Genomic DNA, 5620 nt, shown 5'->3' with positions numbered 1-5620 from the left:
ATCTAGGTCATGTCAAACATATCAATCTATCTTTTTAAAGAATGAATTAAAAAACTCATTTCAAAAATCATTAAAAATACATTCCTTGAGTACCATATTTAGTAAAGAATACATTCCTTGAGTATCCTATTTAACTACAGGAGTGTAAATTTCCATGTTCCACTTAAACTGTTGCTTTGTAACAGCTGGTATTCAAGACATGCTGTCTGGAATTTCAGATAACAGTCATCAGGACTGGCAGCCAACAGTAGTCCAACACTGCCATAAATTTGCCAGTCTCCTTTTAAAACCATTGAAATTAGTGTCTCTTATCATATCATATTGCATCATATTCCAGATTTAACTATGTTTAGTATAAGGATATTTAAAGGAGTCTATCTTTTTTCACATTTGTTCTTGGTAGATTAGCAATGAAGATATTGCTTGGAAAAGATATTGAGATGGCATGATATGGCTCTATTTACAAAGATCAGACTCATACAGTTATTTTTCCTATGGCATTCTATGACAAAGTTGGACTTTGGAGAGGCGGGATAGCAAAATTAAATGCTTTTGACCTTTGCTGTTGGAAAAGACAGGTTTAGGCAAGAAAACAAATAGATCATAGAATTAATCAATTCAGAATTCTCACCCAAGGCACAAGTACCAGGCTTAACTTAGCATATTTTGGACATATTAAACAAAAAGCCAGCTCTCTGAAAAAAATCTAGTGCTGGAAAAGATGGAAGGAAAGGGGATAAAAAGAGAATGACAGGATGTGAATAGGCTCAGTTTATAGCAGTGATGCTGCACCATTGGAAGAGCTGGAAGATCAAGTTAGGGACAAATCCTCCTAGAGAAAAAATCTGTGTAGTTGCTAAAAGTTGATACTACTTTGATGACATATAATCAAATCCATCAAATTCTTTAAGTTCATATTTCTATGCTACAGTGTGAAATTTCTTCAATTTATTCTTCTTTGAGGTTAAAATCCCTAAAATTAAAAGTACTCATTAAAATAGCTCTCCTTTAAACTTGTTTTTTAACATCTGCTTCTAGAGAATTGGTATATTGGGAATATTACATTATGGGTTATAGTTCCTAAAGATGTTTAGCACTGCTTAGACAGAGTTTCTGTCTAAGACAACCCCACTCAGAATTTTTATATTCAGCAAGGTGCAGTTTTCAGTGATTTTTCTAATTCAGACTTGCTACATATTCTTTGAATTTCTGGATTTTATTTCATCAGAAAGTTTGTATAAGGGCAGTGAAGCACATGGGACTCCTTCATTTTCCAGAACATTAACAAAGTGCCTTGTATATGCAGCTTAACATTTTGTTGCTGAACTATGTACTTTGCCCCTTGGCCAGAGTTCTTGATGGGAAATGACTCATGCTCTTAAGTTTTTTAATCTTCCATCATTCAACCTGAATGCATGCAGATCTCAAATGTTGAATTTCTGAGCCACTTGAGGAATACTGGATATAAGTAACCACAGCTGTATATTCAGCATGCTTCAAGTTTTTTTTACTCCATGTCATAGAGATAACTAAGAATAGCAATCTTCCATCAAGTCTGTAATCTTGCATCTCTCTGATAAGTCTATATATGCATAAATCAAAGTGTAGATGCAAGTAACAAAAGAAAGAGATTTTAAAAAACATGGTTGAAGTCATTACTTTTTAATTTTTTAATGCATGCCATTGCATTAGAAATATGGTATTTATATTTAATATTTTCTCAGGAGCACTGTCAGGATGATCTATGGAAGCATTCACTTGACGTTTTTGAGTAGGAGTCTAGTAGGATTATACTTACCAAAGATGATTGAGATAATAAATGTTTCCTAATGTAAACAAAACAGTCACACTCTTCTACCCTCCCTTCCCTATAAGATCTATAGGGGGAAAAATTGAGAAAAAAATAACTTATATAGGAAATTTTTCCCAACTCAAGACAGGTGAAGAACATTTCCAACCCCCCCCCCAAACTCAAAAACAAAACAAAACAAAAACAAAAACAAAACCAACCAACCTCCACCCAGGGACTTTGTCCTTTAAATGTATTTCAGTTTGCATTTTGATCTCAGTTTGGAAATGTTATCACTCACTTTGTCACAGACATAATTCACATCTTTCTTCAGGCACTGTAAACAAGAGAAATGGTTTAATGGCTCCCTAAAAGGCACTCTGCACTGATAGCTGAGATTAGACTGTTTAGTAATGGATTTTTGCGTGCTGGAAAAAGAAGGGGAGGGAGACTTTGGCAGGGGGAAATGTAGTGGAAAAGAATCTTTGAAAGGCAGCAGTGAGGCATCTGAACGCTTGCTGGTTGAGTCTTATGCATGAGCAGGTAGACAAGTTTAAGGAATCTTCAGTACTGTGAGTTTTATCAGTCAGGACTCTTTTGCGTTTAGAATTTTGCTGCATGTTAATTGAGGCCATCTTAATCCATTAATCACCTACAAGACAGAATGAGATCTTCTGAGACCAGACCATGGCTGGCCCTTGGAAGCCCTTGTGAAAAAGCATGGGCCCCTTCACACATGACATTGTTGTAAGACTTTCCATACCACACCATTTCCAAAATTCCTTGGTGGGGCTGAAAGTGAGTAAAACCTTTTGAAGATATCATGGTAAATGCTTTTGAGTTTGTTAGTCAGAGATATGAGAATCGGCCAAGGCATCCTTTCCAATATACATTTTGGAGGAAATCTTGTGTTCCTGAGGTTCCTGCTTAAAAGGAAAGTATTCAAAAATATGATTTCTTTTGTTGACAAATTGTGCTTTGTATATAGGGTTGTAAAGTCCCAGTTAGCTGCAGCTGGCAACATTTAACTGCATTTCACTGTCAAATGGTGGTGCATGTCTTCTATATCTGAATATAGAAAATCTTTTAGCTCCAAAGATTTAACACAATCTGACTTTTTTTAGGATGACAGGTTGTTTTGCAATAGGATAATGATATCCAATTCACATTTCTTCTGTTTCACTTTTTTCTCTTTGCTCAGTATTACATGTTTTATCTCAAGGTTAAGTTTTTGCTCATCGCACTTAAGCCAGGTGTTTTAACTTAAAACACCGGAAACTACTCAACTTTTTATTCTGAATCACTATCAGCAATATTTTTCTTTGAGGTTTGGCCCATGAATCTCTAGCTGATTTTTTTATGATTCAGATTCATATGCTTTGGTTGTGGGGGTGCACTTAATGTTTTTTGAGAAGGAAGGAGGCAAGTCTATAATGTGAAGTGAGCTAGATCTGTGATAAGCCAACATCAAAGGGGCCAGATTTTCTAGGTGTTTCAGTTTTGGGACTGTTCAAATTCAGGTTTTCTTCAGACAAACAAACAAATAAACAAACAAACAAACAAACAAACAAACAAACAACACAGCTATTGGTAAGAAACTGTAATGCTTGTCTTACTATTCTTCTAAATCTACTGTCCCTACCACATTTTCTAGTCAAAGTGTTCTGGAACTGCATATTATGTGGCCTGATACAGGTCATTATAATTCATGTGTAGAATGAATGCTCTTATAATCCATATACACCTAGATCTCCAAGACATTAAAAAACTCTAAGCACAGTATTTTCACTTGTCTTCTTAAGTATAAGCTGAGTAAGAGAAATGTAAGTATACTAGAAACGTACTTGATATTTACTCTCCTCATTTATTATAGGTGCTGTAGATAAGATTTAGGAAGATCAGGAAACTGAATCAGAGGAAAAAATGTAACTATTAATTGTGTTCTGTGATCACTTAAATCCGTATGTGACATGAGATTTCACCAAGCCAGAGTAATCTTTCAGATTGCTAAATTGGAAGTGATTATTTGAATAGTTTGTACTATTTTTTCAGACAATGGAAACCTGCTTGAAATCTGGCATTGTTCTCTAGAAGGAATTTTAAGTATTGTATGAAAGTTTCTGCCTCTGTATTCCATGGAATGGTGAAACAGAGAGCTGGGTAATATCATATTAAATTGGTTGTTTATGTGTGTTGCTTATATTTCTATGCTGATGATAGATGCTATACCCCACCCTTTTAATAATGTTTCCAAAAGAAAACAATAGCTAATTTGTGATCCTCAGCCATAAAAAGCATGAACCAAAAGTTCAACAAAAAACGTTTTTAGCAGGTTTCAGATGCACCATGATGACATTAAAAAGTTAACTTTGCTGGCCTCAGACATTATACCTTGATACTCTAAAAAAGATGGCATGGACTTTTAATTAAAACTCCAGGATAGTAACCTCCTAGCTCTGCACTTTGAACCTTGCTATCTTTGTATCAGAAGCAAAAGAAAATATATCTTGTAGCAGAGCAACAGGCAGACATCATGTTCATAGAAAGTTATTTAATTAGTGTTGATCATGACTGCTGTTGATGGTGATTTTATAAGAAATAATTTAGTACTTAATAGTCTGTTGCATGCACCAATTCTATGTGGGAAAGAAAAGCAAATTGTATAAAATGAATGTAATACATTTGAAAAGTCTTGTTCCAGTGAGCTGAAAAGTTGTTTTACTATCTCTTCATATTGTGATGAGATACCCTGGGATATGTCATGTAAGATGTTGTGTGAGCTTGTATGTTTCCTTCATTTTAAAGACAATTGGGAAAAATAGTTTCTCATTATGGATTAAGAAAGAAACCAGAGCCAACAAATTGAGAATGGAAAAGGGCCTAAGGTATAGATTCCACATGTATTATAGAAGATCAACGCTTAAAAATCGAAGCCCTCTGAATATGATCTAAAGCCTCACTTTTTCAAAACAAAAATAAGGTGCCAGATTAGAAAGTTTTGATCAAAGTCATGATACACTATCAGTAGCATGAAATATAATTACTAGAACCTGATAAAATACATGGGACAAAGGAGAGATATTTTACAGGAGGGACAGTTGATGACTCTGGGACTACAGTTAAGTTTCTTGAACTTTCACTGAGTTGCACGAGAATCTGAAAGCAGAAGGATGGACCTGAGAATGTTCATGCTTTTTATGTTTGCTTTTCAATTTTTTAATGGATGAAAATTGAAGTAGGAGGCCTCTTGGAAGCAAATAACTCTTCTTTCTTCTTTTAATCTCTTGAATGATGCCCTAAAATTGTTATTTGGAGGGAGGAGGGAACAATTTACTGAGGTTTCATACTTCAAGAAAAGCTGCAAATTTAAGAGACCTTGGAGAAACACTTTGCTATTTATTTATATGGCCCAGCAGAAAAGATAATTACAGGCTGAAGCATGTGTAGTAGGAATGACTATTTCAAGATATCTGAAGGACCTTGAAACAGTATCCCAAAATCTCATCTGTTATTGCTTTTGCCATCAAATAGGCTTTTCTCTATTACTTGATAAAGAATGTGACCCTATAAGAGAGACATCTTTAGACTGCTAAGGATAGTAATGTGACATTTCTGCTTGAATTTCTATTTTATTACTTAATTATTGTTTATTGATTCATGTATTATGGTTTGTTTTCTTTTTTATTAGATTCTGGTTTTCTCTACCCAGGGTGACTTTAGTTGAGTTGTGCAGCTGTATAAATGTGATACATATATATATATATATATATATATATATATATATATATATATATATATATATATATATATATATATATATATATATATATA

This window comes from Protobothrops mucrosquamatus, unplaced genomic scaffold (assembly GCF_001527695.2).
Source record: "Protobothrops mucrosquamatus isolate PMUCROS unplaced genomic scaffold, P.Mucros_1.0 scaffold494, whole genome shotgun sequence".
Classification (NCBI taxonomy): Eukaryota; Metazoa; Chordata; class Lepidosauria; order Squamata; family Viperidae; genus Protobothrops; species Protobothrops mucrosquamatus.
This window is presented reverse-complemented; position numbering follows the sequence as displayed.